The 27,542-nt window shown below is 40.4% G+C and overlaps 1 protein-coding gene and 1 long non-coding RNA gene across 7 annotated transcripts in view; one reads left to right on the forward strand and one right to left on the reverse strand.

The window, feature by feature from the left end:
• The window catches only part of LOC145718341 (uncharacterized), a 9,006-nt gene extending 7,646 nt beyond the window's left edge, over window positions 1–1,360 (reverse strand). The window contains exons 1-2 of the long non-coding RNA XR_014141735.1: window positions 1,286–1,360; window positions 1,015–1,117 (exon numbers count right to left, since the gene is read on the reverse strand). This is a non-coding gene — a long non-coding RNA (uncharacterized LOC145718341). The remainder of the gene's footprint in view (window positions 1–1,014; window positions 1,118–1,285) is intronic.
• The window catches only part of PSD3 (pleckstrin and Sec7 domain containing 3), a 542,217-nt gene that overhangs the window by 302,230 nt on the left and 212,445 nt on the right, over window positions 1–27,542 (forward strand). For 2 of the 6 annotated variants that reach the window (XM_081809820.1, XM_081809826.1), the window contains exon 1: window positions 7,106–7,603. The exons of the other annotated variants lie outside the window; for them this stretch is intronic. The gene's annotated coding sequence lies outside the window, so the exon portion shown is untranslated. Of the gene's footprint in view, window positions 1–7,105; window positions 7,604–27,542 lie in introns of those variants that run through there. 6 annotated transcript variants of the gene reach the window in all.

Genomic DNA, 27,542 nt, shown 5'->3' on the forward strand with positions numbered 1-27,542 from the left:
CCAGTAGAAAAGATTATAAAATTACTTAGGTTGTCTCTGAGCACAATTTTATATCAGAGGCATCCTGTAGGTTTTATTTAGTAAACACATGGTGCATACTTCTCATAAGAAGCCAGGAGAAAGAAGCTATTAATGTTCACATTTTCCAGATAAGGAAACTGAGGCATAGCACAACTGAGTAACTTGCTCAAAGTTACACAGGTGGTAAATGGCACACCCAGGATTTGAACCCAGGTAGTCAGGCTCCAGAGTCCATTTGTTATTGGTTTCAAAACAAAAATATATTTGGCATTGCCTAGGTATGTTTTAAAATCTTTTTCTACTTCAATATTTGCCTTTACTTTGTCATTAAAGGTGATTTCAGCAGCAGTACTTGACAGTGATTTCTTTTGAATGCAGGATGACACTGTTCTCTATTGTGTGGCTTCTTTAAAGACAGGTGCAAATGTTTGGGAACAGTGATGAGGATGTTGTATCGCTTCAGCAAAACTTAGTTCTGTCTCTCAGCAACATCTTCCAGTCTTGGATTTAGCCATGCGTTGGTGGCCAGAGGGGGTTGGTGTTCCCCGATACTCTCTCTCTCACCACTTAACTCAGAGAATAAGACATTTGAAATCTGTAATATTCTAGTATCAGGTCGGAAGGGACATTTTCAAAGAGTACATGTGCTCACTATTTGTCTTTTAAAGCATTTTTACCTTTGTGATATCAAATAGATCGTTCTTTATAAGGTGAAAACAATTCTTAAGACCCTGGACTAAACCTGGATAGGAATAGTAAAATTCTCTCAGGTGCTCTGAGTGCTCCGAACACTGAATATTGGCAAGGGAGCTGCGTGGCAGTCAGGAAAGAGCTCACCCTGTGAATGTAACTCAATATTTTAATGAAGGAGCAAAGAGGAGCATCCCCTCCCGTTGTGGTCCGCTACAGAGCACTCAGGCTGATAGGGTCAGCAGTGCTGTGTGAAGTCCAGTCACATGGCTCCAAAATTAGAAAGGATAATTAGAGACTTACAGTTGTACATGTTCCAATGGGTTCCTTTGTGTCTGGGTGTTTCTCCCTCGCTGGCTTATCATCTGATGATTGCAACTCCAATCAGTAAGTTCTGACCTGAAGACTGAAAGGCACAAATGTTGTCACTGTAACCATTAAGAGAGCTGAATATTGTCCATTTCTGTTGAGCTTGTGTTTGGACAGATGGGAAAAGAGAGATATCAAATACAGTAATATGGCAGGAGCTTTCTTTTGGTTCTCTGAAATATATAAAACTGCTTTTTAAAATCACCTGTTTAGTGTAATGGATATATTTTATGTCTCAGCTTCCTAGTTTTTCTTTCAGATACTGCTCAGGATGTGGAGTACAGCAGAGGAGGTGAATTACATCTGCGTGCAACTGGTATGCCTGAGGAGAGTGCTCCAGCCAGTCTTGGGTCCACTCTGAATTTGATAGTTTTGGCTTTTTGCCTTCCTCTTGTTCTCTCCCTCCCCTTCTCAAATGGAATGCTGGCATTTAAAAGTATCCCCTTTCCTCAGTTTTTCTCTTTCTTTAGTGTCTTTCTGTCTAGGAAAAAGTCACATGAAATAGGATTAATACAGAAGTTTGTGAAGTGTGGTTTCAAAAATTTTTTTGAAATTCCAACTTAAAACCTGCAGGCATTTTAATATAATGTATAAGTATTAAAATAAGAAATTAAAATAACATGGTATTAGTTAAGCTGGTGACCGAGGAAAAGATTTGATCTTGTGAAATCATCTTTAGAAACCTGGCAGGCCACTGAGTACCCAACTTTTCTTCTATCATTAGAAGCCAGAAGCTCTGCTGTCTCATAGGTTGATTATAGGGTAGCCGTTGCTCTAGTAATCTCTTTAGTCCTTTTCTTTTACATTTTAAAACTAGTTCTGCAGAAAATGGGTTCTCATTTTTTTTTTCTTTCTAGCTTCTTCTTTCTGCTTTTCTGGCAGCTATAATGGATTTTGTTTTTTTATTTACCAAAAGGGGTTCTTGCTCAGTGATAAGTGATGTGGACTCTACTAGGTAGAGCCAGGCATACCTGGGTTTGAATCCTGCCTCAGTTACTTACTAGATGTGTAATCTTGAGTAATTATAGAAAACCTGGGAGCCTTTCCAAGTATAAAATGCAATGAATAATCCCTATCTGGTAAAGGAAGGAAAAGCAAATGAAATTGATCAGGTGACAAAAATCAAGAAAAGAAAATCAAGTGGCATGACAATGCCTGGTGTACATAGTAGGAGATAAATCAAAATTTATGTCCATGCCACTCTACCATGTGCTCAAATCCTGTATCAGCCTCTGAGCTGCCAGCAGTGTCCTCCCAGCTCTAAGCTGCCTGGCACACTTATTACTGGACTTCCTGAAATCTCACTTCTTTTCATAAAGTACAGCGCACTGTGGTAGGGTGGCATAAATATGGGGATTTAGAATCAGAAGACCAGGAGGTCAAGTCATCCTTTTTACTGGCTGCCTGATGTTGGGTAGGTTGTTTTACTTCAGAGAGCCTCTGATTCCTTACTGGTAAAATGGAAATAACCTTACCACTCAATTTATAGTTTGTTGTAAGAATTTGCTAAGTTCTAGTTGGTGGATATTTATTTTAAACCTGTTGTGAGTTTTGTAGTATTCTGAGTAATAGTCTAGGGGATATAAGAAAATAGGTAAGAAAAGCCTGGTAAAGAAAAAAAAAATGCAAGGATTTGGCGAATGTTTGAATGTAGGACATGAAGGCTGAGTCAAAATCATAGTGAGACTTCAAGCTTAGATGACAGAAGTAATAGGAAGTGGGGAGATCAGCAGCGTTTGTGGGAGAATAGCTTGTAGTGGGGTCAGTTTAAACAGGTTAAATTTGAGGAGAGTGATGGTGCTTTATGTACAAATGCTGGTGGGAATACGAGATTGAAGGTTGGTTGCAGGGACTTTGGAGCCACCATTTAGAGGTGAGGCCCGCAGCTGTGGACATGAGCAAACTCTTGAAGGGTGGGGGCTGCACTGAGGCCACTGCAGAGATGCACACACAGGAGCACAAGAGTGCTGCTTGTGCGTCTTTCTGAGTCCATATTTGTAGAAAATAGCCCCTAAGGTGACTTTCCTGGCAGCTCTCTGCGCTGGCTTCATTTCTCCAACAGCACCTTGTTTATCAGGGGGCCCGGTGTAAAAGCTACGTGCTCTGGTCATCGATGTTCTTTCAGTTCCTCCCAGATAGTCCTGGCCCTGGCTGGCTGTGGTGGTTTTGGGCTCTTGGTACTTGTTGAGTGCCTCTTGTATAAATTGGTGATGACTTCAGGAAATGGTGCTGGATTTGAAATAGGGTTTCTTAGAAACATTCTAATTCTGTAGTTTACAACTTAAAGTAATGCGCCCTGGATAATGGTGGATATTACACTGAGGAGTGCTGCGGGATGCTCACTGAAGTGGATGATCTTTTATCAAAGACCATATTAAAAGACTTCAAATGATAAAAGATGTTGGGGCATATATATTAATTACAAGGACAATCGCAGGTCTAAATAAAAACTGGATTGGCTCTTAATATTGTAACTGGTTGGGATGATGCAGCAATCTTTTTATTCATATATCAGTGCAATATTTAACTTTTAAAGGAAGCAATAACATTTCCTCTCAGTAGAGGTCATTTAACACAAGATTTGCAGTACTGGATGAGAAATGTTACCCATTGATTTGTGGTTTGGAGAAGAAAAAGGAGAAATAAAGTTCTTTGAAGGTATTTTCCATAGGAGTACCAGTTTATCAGAACCCAAAATGGGTACATTTCCAGTGCTTTGATTTTTTTTTTCTTTTTGTACCGTGGATCTCATAAGCTTTCTATAAACTGATATACAGAGTCTGTATTAAATTGGCTCAAGCTCCTAGCAGAGCCTTAATACCCAGTACCCGAGTGGCCATGCTACAAGTTATGTTCAATATAATCTTTCTCATGAATGCTAATGAGGATTAATATTAAACTACATCTAAACCAGTGTTAGATAAATGATTTACCTTTGTAATCCCTGCACCCATATGCTATTTCATATGCCTGCACCTAAACCTCCGTCTGCAGTATTCTCCTGGTCTCTGAATTAAGAATTATGAAAGGAAAGCGTAATAAATCACACACACTGAACTACTGAGATTTTTAATCTTTCTACTTACCACCTTGCTTCCCAGCAATATTGACCTGGGAGCTTGTTAGAAGTGCAGAATGTCAGGCCCCACCCCTGACCCACTAAATTAGGATCTGCATTTTAAGAAGATGTCCAGGTGGCTTATGTATACAATGAAGTTTGAGAAGCACGGGTCTAGGACAGTGGTCCACGGACCAAGCTAAAGTAGGAAAGCTCTAAATAGGGTTTTCTAACCTGACTTCACATTAGAGTTACATAGGGGACTTTTTAAAATTCCGACTTCCCACACTTCACCTCCAGAGATTCTGATTCTGTTGGTGTAGGGTGACATCTGGACAGTGATAGCTTTAAAAGATTCCCAGGTGATTCTGTTGTCAGCTTAGGCTGTCAACCTCTCAGAGTTTGTTGGAAATGTGTACCACAGAGCTTACCCCTGACCTACTCGATCAAAATGTGTGTTTTAACAAATTCCGAGGTGATTCATAAGTACTTTAAAGTTTGAGATGCAGTGAAAACTGTTTAGAGGCAGAATACAAAGCCCAGTAAGACAGCCCCTGTTCTCAGGTAAGCAGGGTTACTGTTACAGAGGTTTGTAAAAGTGAGTGGTCCTGGCCGTGAACTTGAAACGATTTCTTGTTTCATCTTTGGTGTAGTGATCATAGGGTGCCCATCCTTACTCTAGAAATAGAGGGGTTGATCCATTTTCCTGGTAGGAAACAGTATGGTTTTTTTAATAAAGAGTGTGGGTTCTGAAGTCAGACTGCTTTGGTTCAAATTTTGGTGAATTATCTCCCTAAACCTCAACTTCCTTATCTGGGAAAAGGGATAATAATTTACTTCCACTTGATGAGTACTCAAAATATGTTGGCTGTTATTATCAGTAATAACACTGCTTCAACTAAAAGTTTTCTTTAAAACTTTTTCAAAGTCACCTGATATGAATGGGCTGTGGTCAGATCGACAAAGGTGTTGTGTATCTGTAATAAGAACTCTAAGAGCCTTGGATTACTTGAAGGTGAGGATTTTTAATGACTGTTTTACTGTCTTTATAATTATCTATTTAGCAGCTCCACCTCAACACAAAGAAGGTGACTTTTTTTAGTCTAGAATAGTAGTATAAAATTTTTAGTACAGAGAAAATAAGAGGTATTGAATAATTATTGCAAAACAAAATCATAAAAGTTCTTTATTCACACTCAGCGTTCATTTAACAGTAGTTTTAGGGTTCATCCTGCAATATTGTACTTGGTCAGGTATGGGCCCATCTCTCCTTTTAGGCAGTGATCTTCTCAAGTCTTCAGTTCTGAGACTCAGAACCTCTGTTACCGGGGCCAGCACACACCAGACACTCGGTTTTTGCTTAACGAAGAACTTAATTATCAGCTGCTCTCTACTAGGTACTAGGTGTCTTCCAGAGAGGAGGCAGATAAGAAAATTTCACAAATAGTTCTAGTACGGGCCTGCCGAGCCAGACGTAAGGTTCTAAGGCTGGGGCTACTTCTGGCATGAGGTGTTGTGGAGGCCCTCTGGAAGTGCCGCTTTTTGTGGCGGGTTTTGAAGGCAGAGGTAGATGTGTGTAGATGATCATGGGGGAGTGGGCAGGGTGACTGTCCAGGTAGAGCCAAACTGAGGCAGAATTAGTAACAGGTGCTCGGATCTGGGGACTTGAGAGTTAGGAGCTGAGGGAACTGTGATCCTCTTTGCCTCTTCTGTTAATTTTTTAGACTGAACAGGTGCTGCTACACTCAAAGGCAGCCATTATGAGTTGACTTTTTACAACTTCTGAAACATTTTAGGCATACCAAAGAGTAGGAAATAATAAACATCTGTGATCTCACCAGCCAATTTAAAAAATAAACATTGCAGATGAATTGCCAACTCCTGTGAATGCCTCCATGGTCTCATTCGTTTCTTTCTCTTCGTTAAGGTAACCATGACCTGTGGGTGTTTGTCATTCCTAGATGGGCATGCATCTGTCAACACTAGTGTTTTTTCATGTTTTTAAACCTTATATAAACGATACCTTCATCTCTCCTTTTGTAACTCACATTTTTGCTCAACATTTCAAATTCATTCTTAACTGATTCATAAAGTCCTAATTTATTAATTTATTTGCTTATAGTATTCATTGTATGAATGTATACTATAATTTACTTTTCCATTTTCCTATTTATGAACACTTTGGCTGTCTTGTATTTTTGTTATCTCAAATGGCATGGCAGTGAACATTCTAATTTGTGGCTTCTTGTGCGCTTACGGGAGAGTTCCTCTAGGCGAGGTATATATTTAGGAATAAAATTGCTGGACAGTAAATTATAATCATTTTCTGGGTGAACCAAGGCATTCTTGAAAGGGCATATTACATTTTCTTTGAGAGGATGTAATTTTATATACTTCTATTTATAAAGTGATTTTTAGGTATTTTACCTCCTAATCCTTATAATTCCAATATCCCGACAATAATTCCGATATCCCAACAAAAACAGCTGGCGCCCAAAGAAAAAGCATGGGAAAGAAACTAAAGTAGAAGGCTGCCGTCCTTTCCCCAGAGGGGCACCGAGTGCTGCGCCTCTGTTATCCATTAGCTGGGTCTGGTGGCCGCGCGCTCGTTGGACGCCTGGAGCTCCGGAGCTCTGGGTTTCTGAGAGACTTCTGTGTGGCCGCGGTGGCCAGTGTCTGGCCGCTGTGAGCGTCGCCTGTCTACGTCTGGTTGTCTGAGGCAGGACTCCACAACAGGGCAAATGAATATTTTCACATTAACGATAGCAGAAAACCAGAATCAAAACTAGGAATGAAAGTAGGAAACACAAATCACATAAGATTAAGTGTGAATTTTATATAATATAAATGAATTAGATTTATTTTTCCTATTTCAGTCATTCTTTTAGGTCCAGAATGTGTGTGCTGCAAGAAATTATAGTCTTCAAAAACAGTACTTCAAAAACCTTAGTGCTGTTATGGAAGAACAATGCTGAAATTACTTTGTTTTTTTTTCTTTTTGTTAAATGATGTTGGACAAACTTCTCTTTGTTCTGTAAGAGCAACCACTCCAAATCAGCTAAGACAGTTGCCCTTTCTCCCTGTTGTCGGCTTGCCGCCTGGCTTCTAAAGAGTTAAGTTGGAGGTTTGTGAGGTCATGTGTGACTTCACTGGGTCTGGACTTTTGAAGCAGATCTTTTGGAGGGAAGCTGCCTGTTGAGAGGGGAGGCTAGGCAGAGGGGGTGAAGGGAGGGCTCCTTTCACTTCTTTCAAGTTCTTATCCCTCAGCCCCTGAGGGACATAGTGGCATTCGGGGAGAATGTCACTGCAGAGCCAGTGTGTAGCGGTTCGCACTCCCAACAGAAGCAGCTGTATAAGTACATTAAAAGAGGCCTTGCTGAACATGAAGGTTTGCTGAGCAGCTGGAACAGGAGAATGTTCTTTGTATTCCTGATAAAATTATGGGCAGACTGTTTGCTGATGGAGGTAACTGGAATTCAGTTTATTTTCTTTGTCTGGTCCTAGACAGTACTGGATAATATATAATTGTAGTTAGAGAAAAATTCCTTGGATTTTAAACTATTTTAAAGTGGAAAACATCGTAAGAAAGTCTCAGAAACTTAGGAAAATGATAATTCATATATATTCTAAATAAGGTTGACAAAAATGAAGAGAGTGTATTTGTTATAGGGTCTGTAATGTTTGGACAGGATGAGATTTTCTTCTTTAATAGAGTTGTGCTGCTCTTTGAGGTGGTCAGACATAGCTTGGTGCTCCTAGACTACAGTGTGCTTTCAGCTACCTTTTCTGAAACTGAATCCAGGCATTGGAAGGTTACCAGTTTGTTTGAGCTTGATCATTTAGTGGGGTCCATTCTGACTACTGCGCAAGGCTGTCACTCTTAAATTTTGGTGTGTCACTGCTCTAAAGGGAAAGTTGGCTGTGCTGTTAGTGTAGAAACGTGATTTGTCTTAGATTTTAGCATTAGGTTTGAAACTTCAAATGCTAGCTGGTTATCTAAAGAAAAAAGGCATAGGGAATATTTGTTTCTGGAACTGAGGGAATTTCAGCTCCACAGTTTATCTCTGAGAAGGTCTCTCTCTCGTTTCATATTCATAAATAAGGTCAGTGGTGGTAAAGGAGGGAACTTGAACCCAGTGTGTTGATATTTTTTTTGGTCCATTCTTGAGATGCTTGGGGTTAAAGGATTCCTGAACACCTGGGAGCCCGTGAGGACCCTGGCGTTTGAATGTCCAGGACAGTCAGCTGATTCTAACAGATGTATTTGCGGGTATGTATTGGGGAAGTTGAAGTTTCTTGCCTTGATAACAGTGTTTAAGTTCGTAATTTTAAATTCTTATTTCTAGTATTTTATAATGTTATTTATCTTACCTGACCATCAGTATTTAAAAAAAAAAAGCCTCTTTCTAATTGAATATTTTGTTTCATAGCTTTAATAACAAAGGGCAAAGAGAATGCTTGATAAAAAGGATGTGAAACATATTTTAATGAGAGGCATAGTGGTTATGAGCCTGGACTTGGGATGATAGGCTCATTGATGAGTTTTATCTCTATTCCTTACAATTTGACCTCTAGTAAGTTACTTAACCACTCTTCAATCTCAGTTTCTTCATATGTGACCTAGAGATGGTCATAGCACCTAACCTGAGAGGTGGTTGTTGTGAAGATTAACTGAGGTACAATACATGGGAAGCACTTAGCAGAGTATCTCCTGCATTAATAAAAGCTCAGTAAATATTAATAAACTAGCTATTGTTATGTTTAAATTGCTCTTCCTTACATCAAGCACATGAGAGGACTTAGACCTTAGAGAATGGCTGTTGTGAACTTGGAGTTGTGGGTGTGCCCACACTGTAAGCATGGCAGGGTTCTGGGTAGTGCCCTGTGCCTCGTGGAAGGCAGTCTTCCCCGCTGCTGCCCCAGAAGTCCTCTCTCAAACGGAGCCTTAGGTGTCAAGGAGGGCTGAGAGAGAAAAGGGGTGGATCAGTGCAATCCATCAACACTTTGTGAAACTTCTTTATGCTCATGTCCTGTTGATAGTGTATCCATTCCATCATCTTTGAATATGGAACACAGGACTGCACACACATGTACCTCATAGGAGGAATGTGACCCACACTAGGAGTAAAACTGAAGTGATTGTCAGAACCAGGCCATTCTTTCTGTGTTCTTTCTGTAGGTGCAGATTGTCCTTTTCCATGCAGTAGTGGCTGTTCTTAGAGGATTTATCTGTATTTCCAGCTTGGCCCTTTCTATCTTTAGGCTCCAGGAGTTGGTAGCTGTGCAGCTGTTTGAAGCTCCTTAACTTCTATTTCCCGGAATATGACTTGTGGATAATATCTTTTCTTCCATGGTTATTGAGATTAAATAAGATAAAATATGGGGCACCTGGGTGGCTCAGTCAGTTAAGCATCTGACTCCTAGACTACAGTGTGCTTTCAGCTACCTTTTCTGACAAAGCATTGCTTTGGCTCAGGTCATGATCCATGGGTTTGAGTCCTACGTGAGGCTCCCTGCTCTGCGGGGAGCCTGCTTCTCCCTCTGCCCCTCCCTTAGCTTGAGCGTGTTCTCTCTCCCTCTCTCAAATAATTAAATAAAATCTTAAAAAAAAATAAGATAAAATATGTGGAAATGCCTAGCATAAAGTCCTAAGTACTAACAAATTTTTTGGTTTTCCAAAAATTCTTCCATTTCTTCTATTACTGTGAAAGGAAAATTCACACAATTTGTAAATGAGTCTCTCACTATTTTGCTTTATAAAGGTCTCATGTCTAGATCAGTGTTTCCAAAGCTTTTGTTTACAGTGATTTTCTTCTGTGTTATTAGTTTACTTTGTCTAGTGTCAGTTTCTCTGTCACCATGACTGTCCCGGGAAGTCATTATGGCTTTTAAATTTAATGTAGAACTAGTTTTCAAAAATATGAAACGAGTATGTGCCAATGGTAAAAATTGAAATTGAAGTTCTCTTTTTTCCCCACTTTGCTCCAACTTCTCAGAAGGAACCTCCTGATGGTTTTTAGTGTATTCTTTAAGGCATGGTCTGTGCGCTCTTTGGGAACCAGTTTTTAAACTGCCTTACTGGTGCAAAAGTGCAGATACAGAATGGAAAGTTCTGTCAGATTTGCCAGCTCCCCGTGCAGCTCAGTTCCTCCCTCCAGTTCTGCAGCACAATGTTTGGAATGTTTGGGAGCACTCTTGTAGGGAACCTGCCCGCACAGCTGGGTTGTGTCACCAAGAGCCTAATGCACTTGACAGGTCCAGCTGTAGCCACACTATTGTGATTCATGTGATCAGGCCAGAGTTCATGCAGGATAGCAAGGCAGGCCTGGGTTTGAACCTACCGTGAAAATGCTCAGTCCTGAAATTCTGGGGAGGCAGAGCCTGTGTTGGGTTCCAGCAAGGATTTTAGTCATTGTTTAGCTGGCTAGAGGGTGTGGTTCAGTCAGCTCTTTGAGCGACTGTTGTGTTTGGCTTTTTATCATTAATAACATTGGGTGGAGGGAGGATACAAGTAGGTGCACTGAATGTGGAGTTGGAAGAAAGGGGCTCAGCTATCAGCCTTGCTGCTTACCAGCTGTGAGCCGGAGGGGGCTTTGGGGGTGGGGGGCAAGGCTTCTTTGGTTCTCTGTTTCTTTACTGGGAAAATGGGACTGTTGTGAGGGTGAGATACAATAATGCATATGAAAGTGCTAGATAGACTGCAAAGTGGTCTGTGGGTTTTTAAATTTGTTTTTCTTAATGGATATTGAGAGGACTGGCTTATTCCTCCTGAATGGCTTAGGTATGTTAAACTATTTGTGCTTTGGAGAGGGAGGAACCGTGTTTGGTGTCATTGGACTTCATCCCACCTCTTTGTGAGGGTTGTTTGTCACATCTGCTGTTGAATGCTCCTGGCATACCTAGAAGCCTGCATTTAGAAGGGGCTAGGGCAGTATAATTTCTGTGCTTAGAATGTTCTCAAAGAAGCCACTCCCTTTTGTTGATTTAGCTAGTCTTTTATTGAGGCCCTACCTTTTAGCAGAGGAAGCACTGAGAACTGAGGCCCTGATCATCTCCATTGACCCAACTCTGCTACTGATTGTGAGACCTGGGAAGAGTCACTTCCTCTCTTGATCTCTCACTTTTCTTCTCTGTAAAACAAAGGTGGTTGGACAGAAGACTTTTTTGTATGTGGGGGTGGAGATGGTGGACTAAATATCTTCCTGTTTCTATCTTTCCTCTACCTTATTATATCCATCATCTTACTGACCAATTCTTTCTTCCCCTTTTAAACACCTTAGGACAGTTGTCTTCAAAAAGATAAAACAAGTGAGTAATGAGGCTAAACATCACTTGAGGGATGCTGTGTTGACTTGTGAGATCTAAATATAATGAAAACCCTTTAAGGGTGACAGGGTGTTAAGAGTGAGTATCATATTCTCCTGCCTATGATTCCTGACCTTGACATGCTTTGTTTTGTAGTCATCTGGAACTAATCATCTTTGATTAGGGCTTCCATGTCTCAGATCTGTTGTTATGGGAGCTATGAGTACCTGAAGGGAGAGAGAGGAAAAGGACGCCATGGCAGGTGGTAGCTGAAATAGAGATGCCACCATGACAAGAAATGGAGTTTGAGTATTCTTTTAGTTGGAGGCAATAATCCCTTCAGGGCAGAGGAGGGGCCTTTTGCCAGGCTGCTGTGGCTTAGTTCTCAGTACTATTCATCCATCCTGGTTCTTAAGTTCTTTATCTAAATCTTATTTACTAGAGGAACACATTTATTATGTGTGGACATTTTTAGTCTGGCTTTCCCAGGACAAGCCTGCATTTCTAGGTGACAGAATTATAGGGAAACATTTGTATTTCTTCAGTATTTTGCTGCTAAAAGATAAACAAAAAGACAGTTAAAAACTGTCTCTGCAGCTTACAAATCAGAAGGCTTTGGACTGGTCCAAGTAGTGTGAGACAGTCATTGCCTGCTGTAACTTGTGTTCCTTGGGTCAGCTGAGGCAACTTTCAGAGACCCATGGAAAGACTCCTCCTTGTTGAAATAATTCAGCTAAAGAATTCCAGGATTCATGACTTCAAAAGTCAGCGGTTGGTAAGAGGAACACAGATTTCTTATGTGATTGGCTGAGTCTAGCCCAAGTGTATGACCATGTGTTAGAGGGATTATCTCTGTTGTAGACCCTTCAGTCTCAATGTAAGTAGAGATTCTGTTGATCAAGATTTCACACTTCTTGCTAATTCCAAAAGTGAGGTCTTAGATATTTACCTTGCATAAACTTTGTGACAAGTAGATCAATACCTGCTTAAATGTCAAACGTGTAAGTGCTGCTTCAGGATTGGAGGTGGGGATATGGCCAATAGGTTTAGAAGGTAATGAAGAATAAACCTAAGGACTAAGTCAGTATAAGATGAGTTTGGCTTTGCATTTTCTGGCATCTTGACCTTGGGAAGCTGGTGTGTCCAATCCTTGACTATAACTTTGAATTCACCATGGAAATTGCTGGGCATTTTCTTAAGCTGGAAAATGAGGGAACCAAAGTATCCACTCGAAACACAGCCAAAAACATGTTGGCGTATTTTAATATAATGAAAAACTGCCTAGTCTCTGGGCCCCACCTTCTCAGTAGGGTCCTGGTAAATTTACTGATCATTCTGGGACTCCTCATTGGTAAGCAATATGGATTTCACATCCCAATCCTTTGAATATAGCTTTTTTTTTTAAGGTTATTTATTTATTTATTTGACAGAGAGAGAGAGAGAGCGCACGCATAAGCAGGGGGAGTAGCAGGCAGAAGGAGAGGGAGAAGCAAGCTCCCCACAGAGCAGGGGGAGCCCGATGCAGGGCTTGATCCCAGGACCCTGGGATCATGACCTGAGCCGAAGGTAGTTGCTTAACCAACTGAGCCACCCAGTCGCCCTTCTTCTTCTTTTTTTTTTTAAAAGGAGAAAAACATTTTTATTAACAAAATATTTCATTGGCAAATTTAGGTTGAACAAAACAGACACCCACTATCATACACACACACACACACACACACGGCAAATTTAGGTTGAACAAAACAGGCACCCACTATCACACACACACACACACACACACACGGCAAATTTAGGTTGAACAAAACAGGCACCCACTATCGTACACACACACACACACAGAGCTATTCCCAGAAGTATCTCAGCTTGAGAGAGAACAAACAGCACTTACACGTGAGCCACAGTCAGTAGACATTTGAAATGTCCGCATTGCTCCCTACTGATTCTTCGCTCCATGTCTGGCTTCGTTTGGTTGCTGCAGAGTGAGAGCAGGCCATCTCCTGAGTCATCAGTATCTCTTCCTGTGGCACTGAGGTCTTCTTGGGAGGTCTCAGAGCCACACAGCCATGGGGCCAGCTCTGGCAATAGGCTGAGAGATCCATCTACAGAAACTAGGCTGTGAGCCAGGGGTGGGGTTGCCCCACCCAGTGTGTGTTAAGTATTAAAATCCACCCATGGTTGGCTAGTGTAGAAGTAATATTTATCTTGTGTTATACTCAGTTTTATGGAACCATACCCGAAGACAGCAGTCTGCTGTAACTGTACACCAAGTTGATTAAAAATTGAATTAGGGGCGCCTGGGTGGCTCAGATGGTTGGGCGTCTGCCTTCAGCTCAGGTCATGATCCCGGGGTCCTGGGATCGAGCCCCACATAGGGCTCCTGGCTTGGCGAGGAGCCTGCTTCTTCCTCTCCCTCTGCCTCTCTCCCTGCTCATGCTTTCTCTCTCTCTCTCTCTCTCTCTCTGTATCTCTGTGTCTCAAATGAATAAATAAAAAAAAAAAAATTGAATTAGATATACCTTCTTAAAGAGCTTAAAGGGGAAGTCTCATTGTGAAGAAATAACAAGATTTTGGTATTTTTTTTCCGCTCAAAATATTGTATATTATATGGCTACCAGCTATCCTTCCTGTGCTCCGATGCCATTCTTTTCACTAGCTTTTTTTTTTTGATAGCATGTTTTCTCCTTCCTGCTATCCTTCTTCACCTTTCCTGTCTCCTCTGTCATCAGAGTTCAAATTGTCATGGGATCTTTTCCTTTCCCTGATTATTTAGCTATGCTCATGTCTCCCCAATTGTTTCTCCATTCCACATTCTTATCTTCCTGAGCCTCAATAGCCACTGACGGACAGGGACTTTAACTTGCTATGTTGCTGTAGCCATTGTGCATCTACCAGTGAGACTCTTATAAGCTCAGGTTGCTTCCAGACCTGTCTATGGAAGGTGGATGTCTACAGTAGTCTTGTGTCTGCTGGTGATGCAAGTGGTAGTAGTAGGAAGAGTGCTGTGCTGGGAGTTGGAAGACTTGGGCCCTGGCCCTTGTTCTGTCTATATCTAAATTCCTAACCTGTCTCTCCATTCACTCATATGGAAAATGAGATTAGATTAAATAATTCAGAACGTGGGGCGCCTGGGTGGCTTAGTCATTAAGCGTCTGCCTTCAGCTTGGGTCATGATCCCCGAGTCCTGGGATCGAGCCCCGTGTCGGGCTCCCTGCTCCTCGGGAAGCCTGCTTCTCCCTCTCCCAGTCCCCCTGCTTGTGTTCCCTCTCTCGCTGTGTCTCTCTCTGTCAAATAAATAAATAAAATCTTAAAAAAAAAATAATTCACAATGTGTATTTCCAACTCCAAAAGTCCATTACTTGACTCTATGAAATCATACTAATTCTGGCTCCTTAGATTAGCTCTTTGTGACCAACTAGAATCTTCTTTACAAGAACAGATTGAAAAATAGTGAGGAGACTGTGGAATTGGAGCAGGTAGAATAACACCAAAATTTAGCAACATGCTCAGACCACTGATAAGATGGAGAGCAAGTGGAAGGAGAGGCCATTTTCCATTCTTCTATGGTCTTTTTTGGGCTGTGTTCACAGCCTGACTTTTGCATCATTCTTCCATGGAAGCAACAGCCACCAATTACCCTTTTTCAATCTAAGTTGGCAGATAAGAAATACTTATTTTGAAATCCCAAATGCACTCTGCTCTGAAGATGAGCACAGAGATAGTAGGGTATTGGTATTTTCCTTCTTTTGGCTGAAGGAAGTGACTGATGGTTGCATCTTCTTTATCCCTTCTTAAAGTCCTTATTTCTCACATGAAAGCAGAAGTGTGACCCACAACAGCTGAAATGAAACCAGAATGTAGGAGGTTAGAGTCCATGTAATTCTCTCTTGATTTTTAGTTATCCAGTGTCTGGATATTGTATCCCCTGCATTTAGGAGAACTATTCTCTCCTCTTTGAACTGAAGAAGTATGGAGTTGGCAGTCAGGAGCCTGGGGTTTTTCTAGTACTTCACATTAGCTCTGTGGCTCTGGGCATGTCACTTACCATTTCTGAGCTGATCTTGTCTTTAAAATGAGGGAGTTGGGCTAGGCAATACTTAAATTTTTTTTTCCAGAGCCAACATGCCATGACCCTGTAATTTTCCTCTTCCATTTGCGAGACCATGAGAAAGGAGTGGCGGTGAGGGAAAAGGAGAGTAACAACAGTCAGGTTCTTCTGATGCCTTGTATAGCGCTTACAACCTCCTTGAAGGCAGAGGCTGTCTTATTTTTGTATAGCACTAAGTCCAGGTTACCACAATGTTTTAAAATTGATTCTTCTTTTCAGTTAGTATATTGATTTTTGCATTTATGAAGGCATCAGCAGTCTAAGCCTCTCTCTGTGAGGAGGACGACCTCCCAGAAACATGAGTGGATTCCAGTCTGAATTTTTCTTGTAGTGATGACAGAAGTTGTGAACTATCTGTACTTTCATGAGGAAAATGTTTCCCTCTGTGGGGTGTTAGAAACTTTTCTATTGATCTCCCTTTCTGCTTGTTTTTTCTTCAACAAAAGCCTCAAGGACATTTGTTGTTCCCCAGCTTGTAATAAATGTCTGTTGGCATCCAGGTTGAAGGACCTCCTTGTGTTTTGGAACCCTAAGTGAGGGTTAGCACGGGAACATCAGTGTTTCTTCAGGGAATTATTTGCCTTTGCCTTCTTGATAATGATAGTGCCAATCAAAACATTGGTATTCTGATTGATAAAGTTGAGTACATGCATTGAATGGCTTATCAAGAATATTTTCCGGTCATGAGGAGATCTGAAAATCTCCTTTTCCTATTTTTACTTTTTTTTAGTACCACAAGGCAACTTCAGAGTTGGCAGATTGCCCTGAGTTTAAAATAAATCCTATCTCAGCGAGGGATACCACTCTTTCGAGTCCTGGAGAATGCTTTGGTTTAGGCTTATACCACTGACTTAAGGAAAGGGTATCAATACGAGTGGAGATTATTATAATTGCATTTAGTTAATCTGTGCTATTGGTCAGCAGAATTAGAAAGCATTTCACTTATTTATATACATTTATTTTATTCAAAACATTAATTTCGGTATTCTCTCCTGTCAAACTCTTAGACTGGGTTATAGTTTGATTTATTTGTGTTTCTCTCTTCTGCCATGTCCTAACTGACGTAGTAATGCGGTATGCGAAGCTTCACCTGAGGGAGAAGAGGGAGTCAGAGGACTCAAGTAGTACTGGCCTGTGCAGCTGACATAACTAAGAGGGGGTCGATGTGGTAGTTACAGAGCTCTCTTAGTTTGGAAGTACCTGTCTCCTGAAGCCCTGTCCAGTACCCTTGGAGTGATGACTGAGGATGGACTTGCCACCCTGCCTATGTCACTAATTCTGGGACCACAGACAGGGCCACGTCAATGGGACCAACGGCCCAGGGGGCAACTACTCCAGCAGATTGCAAGATTTCTCCAGCTTACTGCTGATGTGACAGTCTCTCCTCTTCCCGTCCTCTTCAAGATATTATCTGTATAGATGTGCCAAGCTTGTATGAGTAATATAGTCTCAAGTCAGAATAGTAATAGTGAAAGATGCTATTTACTTTTGAAGAAAAATTCTAATTTACTAAATATATTTCTACCTACTGATTTTTTTCTCCTTAGAACAAACTTACCCTCAAGTTAAAACTTTGTTCTATTTAAATAACAAGATTTTAGACAATCTAGGCTAGTTTGTGAACTCCCATGACATGCTTTGAGCCATCCATGGCCGTACATTCCTAGACTTGGTACAAGGCTTTTCCCACCAATTTGGAATGAACTGGTCATTGTAACCAGTTTTGTATGGGACGGTTGTTTCAGATCCTAATCCTATAATGACGCCATTTTCTTTATACCCAAAATAAATGCTGTGCAGACTAGATTATTCTGGAATTTGACTGCTCTATTTTTCTCCCAATTAAAATCTGTTGCAAAGGGACCCTGCTGGTGAACAGTTTCCCTTATAAGTTATTGTTTTTGTGCTTCTAACTTTGCTAGTAATAAATCTTATTTTTCCATGAGAAAGCAGTCCGTTCTATTTAAGGTGGAGTAGGAGTTGTGGTTGAAATTGCAAGCACATCCAGTGTGTTCTATTTTGATTTTCTAGCTTCAGAGTATTCAGTGGAAATGGTTTAATCTCAGTGTGGTTTGGGTTCAAGGGTATAGAATAGAAAGAGCTATAAATATGGTGAATGGAAGAAGGATCATTATTTAGCCAAAATAAAGTATACTCTAGATTGTTTATACATAAGGCCTTGAATTAGAGAAACTAGTAATCAGTAGTAGAGTTCTCAAGTTTCTGATGGAAGGTGTGCATGTCTACCTCAAGTTGTTTATATGGAAAAGAATAGAGGAGAGATCACCTTGTAGAAAATTCCACCTTCTTGAGAACTCCCAGGGGATTGAAGGGGGACCTTCCTTTACTTTCTTTCTATGATATCTTCGTATTTGATGAGTAATTACCAGAACTCATAGTTTATCCTTGGGAAGCTACAGCTCTTAGGTAATTATGGATATATTTATAAGATTTAAAGAGTATTAACGCAAGTCTTGCCATAACTATTTTATATAATCCCATCAAGCTAACTGCTGGACCTCTTTTAGGGCTAGAATTATGAGTATGCGATGGCCTAGAATCACATGTAGGGCTAAGAACCGGTTTCTTTATCAGGAGATTTATCTTCATAGCCCAAGCTGGCTGTTTCCTGACAGTATTACCTTGGGCAAAAAACCCCTCCCTTTTGTCCTGTAAAAGGACAGTAATACAGTAATACCTACTTCCTAGAGGTATTTCGGTTAAGATAATGCTCATGAAGTGCTTAACACAGTGTGCAGAAAATGTTGGTTGTCATCACCATCTTCACTGTCATCATCATTATCAAGTCATTCTGTATACTTGAAAATGCCTGTATTTTCACTGTGCTTTTTGTATTATTTCCATTAAGCATAAAGCTTAAATTAGCAACAAGGGACATTATTGCATACTCATTTCCTTTCTACTCTCCTCTATGCTGTGTATCTCTTGGTGTCCTTTGCTCAGGGGTGCTAGGTGAGGTTTAAAGCTGTATCTCAAAGCTATTATTAGAAGAGGAGTTTTCTGGATGCAGAGTTCTTTGCAGGCATCTTTTCAGGGAGAGGGAATTTCCTAATGCCTCTTATGGTACTTTGTTGCATAAAAGAGAAAAAAATAGAAAAATTTAAATAATGTCTGACTCCCTTGCTTAAATTTTTAAGTATGGTGAGTTTAATTCCTCATGCTGGTATTTATCTATCTAGAACAGTAACTTTCAGTTATGGGTCCCTATAATTCTTCTGATGATTTTATTTTTTATTAACAACCACAGCAGAGACATAGCTTTCTAGAGTGGTGCATTGACAGTGGAAAAAACAACATGGAAACTGAATATATCCTTTTAAAAATTAGAATAATATGAAAATTTATGGGTCTCTGCCCAAGGAAAATCCCGTGCCTGATTCCATAATGTTCTGACAAAAAGGAACCTAAGATGAAGACCTCTGTACCTTAACATTGTACCAGGCTTTCTTTAGTCAATGCACTCATTCTTTGATACATACTTATGTCTAAAACCTTTGCTGCAGAGCCCTCATTGACTGAATATTAACAAAGTCAGCATATTAGTAAAACTATAAATTTTTGTGAGATCTAACTCATCTTAAAACTAAAAAAAATTTATTTTTTTTGAGATTTTATTTTTAAGTAATCTCTACACCTAACGTGGGGCTTGAACTTAACCCCGAGGTCAAAAGTCACATGCTGTACCAGCTGAGCCAGCTAGGCACCCATAAAGAAAACATTTAGATTGCTATGAAGAGATCCAAAAAAGATGTTTCCATTTAAGCCCATGGCGAGAGCATTTTTATGTCAAAAATAAACTACCTCTAAGAGCCTACCTCTAAGCATCTCTGCAGCACAGAGGGGTTATAAAGGCATGTGAACTTTGGAACTGTGCAGTCTTGAGCTGCTTTCGGATGATGGTGATGCTATACAGAGTAGTTGTGGTTTTTGTCCAAGGAGCTCTGGTTGTGGGCTAAATGCTAGTTGGTGTGATCCTCAGTCTCATTGTGTATCCAGCAGTAGGCTTCAGGTACTACTTCCTTCTTGGGATTCTAAGACACTTGAAATACCGACTAAAATGGGAGAATGGTGAAGTCCATCTGATTGTTGGCCTTGGAAACAGCCGAGGAGGGGCTCTCCACTGCCTTCCTGCTCCTACGACTAGTAGCTAGGGTTTCTTTATCAGCTGTATACCTCCATTGGCCTTGAGTATTCTGCTTACAAATAGAGTAGGTACTAATTAAACAAAGAAAGGGGCCAGGGACCCTTTGTTAGTTTATGCTTTTAAATTCATTTTGTTACCCTCATATACTGAATCATGCAGGATTTTTCTACAGGTTGTGTGGCTCAGTGTACAACACTCTTCCTTCCCTGATCCTTCTGAGACTTCCTGAGAATGGTTCATGCCTGTTAGCAGCAAACAACTGTCTCTTGAAAAACTCAAGAGAATTTTGTCCGTCATCATCATAGTTGAGTCATCCAGGCATGACCGGTTGATACCAGCTGGCTGGGTGCAACCCAGAAAAGCCCACCCACTCACCAGCATCCTTCTTTTTATCCAGTTCAAACAACGCCTGCACTTCCGTTCTCCATTTCCATATGGGATCCAGGGAGCCCTTTCTCTTCGTGGCAAGTAAGGGCGATTGATTCCTCCATGCTAGTGGGTTTTAAAAACTTTGTGTGTGTGTGTGTGTGTGTGTGTGTGTGTGAGAGAGAGAGAGAGAGAGAGGGAGAGTTTAAATAGACATTTTTAAAAATAAAGTATTATAAAGAACTCTCAGTTTTATCAGATAGTTGAAAGTGGAACTTGCTTTGTCTGAAGCTTAAATGGGGTGATACTGAATTCTACTCCAGGCATCGCCAGCCCTCCTCAGGCACTGCTTTCATGAGTTGTCCTTGCTAAGAATACATAACCTATTTCTCTGTGCTTTTCCGTGCTGTGCACAAACATGCATACACACAGGAACACACATTAACAAGCCATAACAAGTAGGACAATTTACTAAGCCACCACAAAGTTAGGTACTACCTAACTGCCTTAAGCATGAATTGTCACTCCTGGCCAGGGGTTTACCAGGCAGTTTAGGTTATAAACTTGATTTTTACCCAACAGAAATTATGAGACTTCTTTTGCTTTCCATCCCCTACTTAGGTTCTTGTTTTAGTACTTTTTAAGTACCACATAGTATTCTAATAACCTTACCAGGTATAGTAGACTATTGTAGAATTTTAGAGAGAGAAGGGACATTCAGTCAGTCCCTCCCTACACACATGCACACACATACACACACACACGAGTGTTGTGCAGATAAATGAATATACTAAGGTTAAGGTAGTAAGGCAGCTTGCCCCAGATCTCACAACTAATGATGAAATGGAGACAAGAATTCAACTGTCTTGACTGCCGTATATATCCTGCTGTTCCAGAATGTCTTCCAACATGTGCCTCCCGCATCTGACCACTATTTGTAAATCTGCCCTACCACACTGGCGTCACAGACCTGTGCTAGGGATGCAGGATAAGCCGTGTGATGTCTTACGTCAGACAATCCAGATACACATCCCAGCTCTGGCATGCTGTTTACCTGTGCCTCAGTTTTCCCATCTGTCAAGTGGACATACTAATAATACCTACTTCATAGAGTTGATATGAAAAGTAAATATGCTAATGCCTGTAAAAGTCTCAGAACAGTGAAAGTGCTTAATACACATTAACTGTTGTTTTTATCTGAATGCAGCTATGCATTGAATGGCAGTGGAGAGAAATTGAGTGAAGTCCATTATGGATCACACTGCAATGTTTGCCACAACCTGGGCAGACCAACTAGGGTTCATTTAGTTCATTTAGCATTAGCAAAATATATACCAACCACTCAGGTCATCTCTAGAAGGCCACCATGTTTGTCATAAGTGTTTTGAGACATTTGGCTTAGCCTCCCCTCCAGTACACACCTCTCCATACCCCAGACTGTAACCAGGAGTGATTGGGGGCATGAGGCTTAGCTGCTTAGCATGAATATGGTGGGATGTTTTCAAACAGAGGAAGGTAGTTCTTGTTCTAAGCTCCTTAGGCTTATTCACTTGGCAATCACATTCCTTTGAGATAATGCAGAGTAGTTTTGTTTGAGACCCAGAGGACAAAGGGATCAGCAGTAGGATCCTTAAAGGCTCATGGGATGGTTAGTTTTTACAAAGCATAAGCCATTATTTTGTTCGTTCATGTAATAATGTAAATTATTATGTGGAATAGTATGTGGGAGGAGAGAGAAAAGTTTTTATGGAACGTTGGCACTGCATTGTCTGTCTATGTGAATGATGTGGGTGAAATAACCACAAAGTATTGCTAAGTAACTACCACATCTGTCAGTCCACTGCCATAGGCTGCGTGGGAGGCAGGGAGATACTGTGTGGAGCTAACTGTGTCATCACTGTGTCATGGGAGAGCTACAGTCAAGCCCAAGTCTTGCTTTGTGTGCCAAAATACATGGAGGATAACCCATTGGTACTTTGAGCTCAGTGTTGAGTTGACTTACAGTGGGTGATACCTGTGGTGAGTGGTGTGTTCTAGAACTACTGGAACTGCAAAACCTTCTTAGGAAACTTATTTTTCTCTGGGTGAGTAATCCTGATTCCAGCTTACATTTGCAGAAGTGTTTCTTCTCTAAGTAGGCCTCCTCTGTGACTGGCCACAGCCTGTCTGTCACTCCTCACTCCCTTCTCTTTGCTGTAGCAAACAGGCTCCACCTTAAGGGCCAGGAGTTGTATGAGGAGAAGCAAACTCAAGGTGCTTTGGTGGAGAGAGAATTCTGTGAGGAAGATGTCCCTAGAGGAACCAGGGAAATTTGCCTTTTGACAAAGGATCTTTTAAAGGGAAAGCTTTGCTCTTTTGTTTTCTGGTCATTTTCCTCTTTCAGGCTTAAGAAACAATTTTCCTTTAAAAGTAAGTTAGATTTGTGTCTAAAAGTTCAATGGAGAAAATGTGCTTGCACTAGGGATGTCTTTTCTGTCTGTGCTCTGATGAGATAATAATGCAAGAAACCGATGAATTCACCAATTCAGAACACTTGGAAATGGTGTACTCTCAAGTTAGGATGCTGGCACACTTTTGTGGCTCTCTTCTGCTTAAAATGAGGAGCAGTACCTTGGCTGCTTTTGAGAGAGCTTAGTACAAGAAGTGGTGTTTTGAGATTTAGTTCCCTTTTTGAAAGACCCCTTCCTTCTGTTTGTTTTAAAGTTGGTTTTGAGTTGTCTGCCATTTCTATTTGTATGATAAGCCCATTTCCTCTGGGTTATTTGTAGAATATTTAGAGACTGATTGTGATTACTGAGAAACAGGGCCAAAGTTATATTTTTGAACTGCTTTTAGCCAAAATAGGTTGTCAGCCACTGAAGGCTTATATTTGTTTTATTGAACGTTATAATTTTTAAAAAGTTGAACTTTGGTTTGTGTGTACTTAAAAAAGTTTCCCTAACTCTATGTAGTTTTGTTGTTTGTTTTTTTTAAAGAGAACAGGACACATTTAGTGAATAATGATACTTAGCTTTACTAATCACAGAAGTACTTTTGGAGAGCAGATGCAGACTATTTCCTTTCCAGGAAACCCATGTTCTAACACTTGTCAAGAGTGGTAAGACAATGCAGTCCTTTGGATAATATTTTAGACTTAATGTTTCTTGATCACATCATGAAGCCATAGCTCTACATGAAATCAAAACTTAAACTCTAGTATTATTGGCAGAAGATTGTTTAGAAACTAAAAGCCCTGCTCAGGGCTGCCGGGTGAATACAGGTGTGAGCTTTGTCAGATGGCATTGTGCGATAACTGGTTAAGCCATATGATTCATTAGATAAATGAGATAACTTAAAGCCATTCATAATTATGCTTTTTATTAGAGAGACTGGAGAGCTTTGTCTACACAGGGCGGGCATCTAGAAGAGTCCTGTATCGTTTCATTCTCACACTGACCCTCCCTTACCCAGTGGCTGGCTGTCTGATGTACAACATGACATTTTGAAGATAAAACGAGTTGTTGATCTGATTGAGGTTAGAAGAGAGTCATCCTAATTCTTACCCAAGGTGGAGTACTTGAAAACCTTAGAGCTGACCAGAAAAGTATGTATATTTTGTGGTCTTTTGCCAGTTAGTAATAAAGTGTTAAAAACAGTGATATCTTGGTAACCTAACTAAGTGATACGAAAATTAGGCCATTAGGATGGAGAGGGAAAGCATGGTCACTTTCTTCTGGAGACCACTCTGACTTTCATTGAACTTGCTCTCTTACTCCTCTTGAACTCTATGTAGGCAAACCTGGGTTTATTTTACCTTGGTAATGTTTTATTTTTTGTTTCTAATTTTTTATTTTTTTAGATTTTATTTATTTGAGAGTGAGCGAGTGAGAGAGAATGAGTGGGAGGGGGGAAGAGCAGAGGGAGAGGGAGAAGCAGACTCCCCACTGATCAGGGAGCCTCGACGCGGGGCTCGATCCGGGGACTCCAGGATCATGACCTGAGCCGAAGGCAGCTGCTTAACTGACTGAGCCACCCAGGCACCCCCTGGGTAATTTAAATGACATTAATTAAAATATGGTATTATGGTATTGGCATGTGTCAAGAAGACTTGTTTACCATAAAGCAGTGAAGAAGCTCTTGGTAGAGCTGGGCCCCTGGTCCAACAAGTGCCCAAGAACTTGTTCATGGCTGATTCAAGAGCATCTTGTACTTGCTCTCTGTCTTCTACTTTCTGGACCTTGATTTTTGCACATGAAATGCTGTCCACTGGAGTTTTAAGATTATGTATACTATCTGTGTCTGCTACTGGTAGTATTATGTATACCACTACTATCTGGGCTTCTGTTTTTTGTTTCTGAGCATAATCCCCACTCCCACCTTGAAGGTCTCCTAGTTTCTTTCTGTCCTGGATATGTAGCTAAAAGCCTTACCCATCAGATCAAAGCAGAAACCAAAGAACTTAATTTTTTTTTATTAGTTTCAGAGGTAGAATTTAGTGATTCATCAGTTGCATAAAACACCCAGTGCTGATTTGCCTCCCTCTCTGTTTCTGTCTTATTTTATTTTTCCTTCCCTTCCCCTATGTTCATCTGTTTTGTTTCTTAAATTCCACATATGAGTGAAATCATATGGTGTTTGTCTTTCTCTGACTGACTTACTTCGCTTAGCATAATACCCTCTGGTTCCATCCATGTCGCTGCACATGGCAAGGTTTCATTCTTTTTGATGGCTGAGTAATATAATATAATTATATATTATTAATAATATATTATAAAATATATATTGCCATATATATATACCACATCTTTATCCATTCATCTGTTGATAGACATCTGGGCTCTTTCCATAGTTTGGCTGTTGTGGACATTGCTGCTATAAACATTGGGGTGCATGTGCGCCTTTGAATCACTATGTTTGTATCCTTTGGATAAATACCTAGTAGTGCAATTGCTGGGTCATAGGGTAGCTCTATTTTTCACCTTTTGAGAAACTTCCATACTGTTTTGAGGAGTGACTGCACCAGTTTGCATTCCCACCAGCAGTCTAAGAGATTTCCCCTCCTCCATGTCCTTGCCAACATCTATTGTTTCCTAGGTTGTTCATTTTAGCCATTCAGACTGGTGTGAAGTAGGATCTCATTGTGGTTTTGATTTATATTTCCCTGATGCCAAGTGATGTGGAGCATTTTTTCATGTGTCTGTTGGCCATTTGTATGTCTTCTTCCCATTTCTTGACTGTTTTTTTTGTTTGTTTTGTTTTGTTTTTTGGCTGTTGAGTTTGATAAGTCAAAGAACTTAATTTGAATAACACTTGCATGTATATTAAAAATCCAACCACTTAAAAAGGAATCTAATTCTAAAAGGAAAGTATTTATTCATAGAAGACAATTTCAGAAGTAAAGTATATATTCATTGAAGACAACCTGAAAAACACAAAGAAGAAAACAATCTATTACTCTACCACCAAGGAATTAGTGCTGTTGCCGTTTTGGTATATGCATTTTCAACGTGTGTGTGCATGTGCACACATGTGCACAGAATATATCAAGTTCATTTAGATAGCATTTCCCCAAGTTTGGTGCAGACACTATTCATGGTATATGAGATATTGTAGAAAATATGTGAATGAGTATGTTTCGTTAATAAGTATATATTCTAATATGTATTACAAAATTATAACTAGGGGCGCCTGGGTGGCTCAGTTGGTTAAGCGACTGCCTTTGGCTCAGGTCATGATCCTGGAGTCCCGGGATCGAGTCCCGCATCGGGCTCCCTGCTCAGCGGGGAGCCTGCTTCTCCCTCTGACCCTCCCCCCTCTCATGTGCTCTCTCTCTCTCTCATTCTCTCTCTCAAATAAATAAATAAAATCTTTAAAAAAAAAAATTATAACTAGCACATCAAATCTGTGATTTCATGGTTACAATTACTGTGAAAGACCTTTAGTTGTTGGGAGTCCTCAGCACCTCTTCATTGCCTTACTCCTTAGGTGATTTCACTGGGTCTTTAATATCTAGCACACCGGCAATTTGGTCAGCTCTACCTTCAAAATATATTAAAATTAAATTCTTTCACCATTCCAAATGCCATCATGATCCAAATGATCCACGTCACAATGGTTTATTACAATATCCTTTTTTTTTTTTTTAAAGATTTTATTTGACAGAGAGAGAGAGACAGTGAGAGAGGGAACACAAGCAGGGGGAGTGGGAGAAGCAGGCTTCCCGCAGAGCAGGGAGCCCGATGTGGGGCTCGATCCCAGGACCCTGGGATCATGACCTGAGCCGAAGGCAGATGCTTAACGACTGAGCCACCCAGGTGCCCCTACAATATCCTTTTAACGAGTGTCCCACTTCAGTCTTTTTTCAATCTCTGTTGGCTTCTCATCTCAGAGCAGAAGCCAGAATCCTTACCATGATGTGTAAGTCCTTACAAAATATACCCCATGTCTGCACCCCATACCTTTATGATCTCATCTCCATTCACTCTTATACTCACTTTGCTTCACTCACATTGGCTTCTTTGCCCTTCTTTGAACACACCAGACATGTTTCCACCTCTTCCTTTGCCCTTGTTATTCCATCTTCCTGGAATGCTCTCTCTCTGCCTCATGGCCAGTCCCTTCACTTCAGGTCTTTCTAGTGAGCATTTACCTGGCTACCTTCTCTAAAATTCTAACCCCTTTCCCCACAAAGCCTCATATTCCCCTTGCCTGCTTTATTTTTTCTCCCTAACCATGTCACCAACATGCTGTATATGTTATTTACACTAAAATGTAAGCACCACTAGGGTAGGGATTTTTGTCTGCTTTAGTCATTGCTTAATTTCCAGCGCCTACAACAGTTCCTGGCATAGGGCACTCAGTAAAACCTTGTCGGAAGAGTAGGTTAAATAAAAATCATGAGCTGACTTAAGGAGTAATGTCAAGTAAATCAGTACATGTGGTGAAGGGGTATATATAAAAATCATGAAAGTGATGAATGATGTTTGAGAAACACGGATTTAAGTAATCTTTGAGTTTGTTTCTTTTGTGTTATTATAAATAGTACTGTAGTAAATATTCTTAAGTAATTTTTTGTGCATGTTTATCATTATTTCCTTAAACTAAATGCTTAAAAGTGTAATTTCGGATTCTTAGGCTATATAGTTTATAAGTCTTACAGAAACTAGAAACTTTACAGTTTACATTCCTCCCTCCAGTGTATGAGTTGTCCGTATTTCCTCCCATACCCCGCTGTGCAGTTATCTCAGTCCTTTCTTATCTTTTCCAGTTGAATAGCTAAAGAAACTATCTGAGTACCTTAACCTATACTTCTTTGATAACTTATTTTTTGTATGAGCATTTTGTCACGTTTAATTCTGATCTTTTTATCCTTTTTTGTGAATTATTTGCTCATGTCTGTTTTGGTCTGGGCCCTGGGTGTAGTGGACTGAAAACCTACAAGAAGGTTTTATTGGACTGATATCACAGGCACTCTGGTTTATCTC

This window comes from Leptonychotes weddellii, chromosome 2, assembly GCF_054177405.1.
Source record: "Leptonychotes weddellii isolate Sample4059 chromosome 2, ASM5417740v2, whole genome shotgun sequence".
NCBI lineage: Eukaryota > Metazoa > Chordata > Mammalia > Carnivora > Phocidae > Leptonychotes > Leptonychotes weddellii.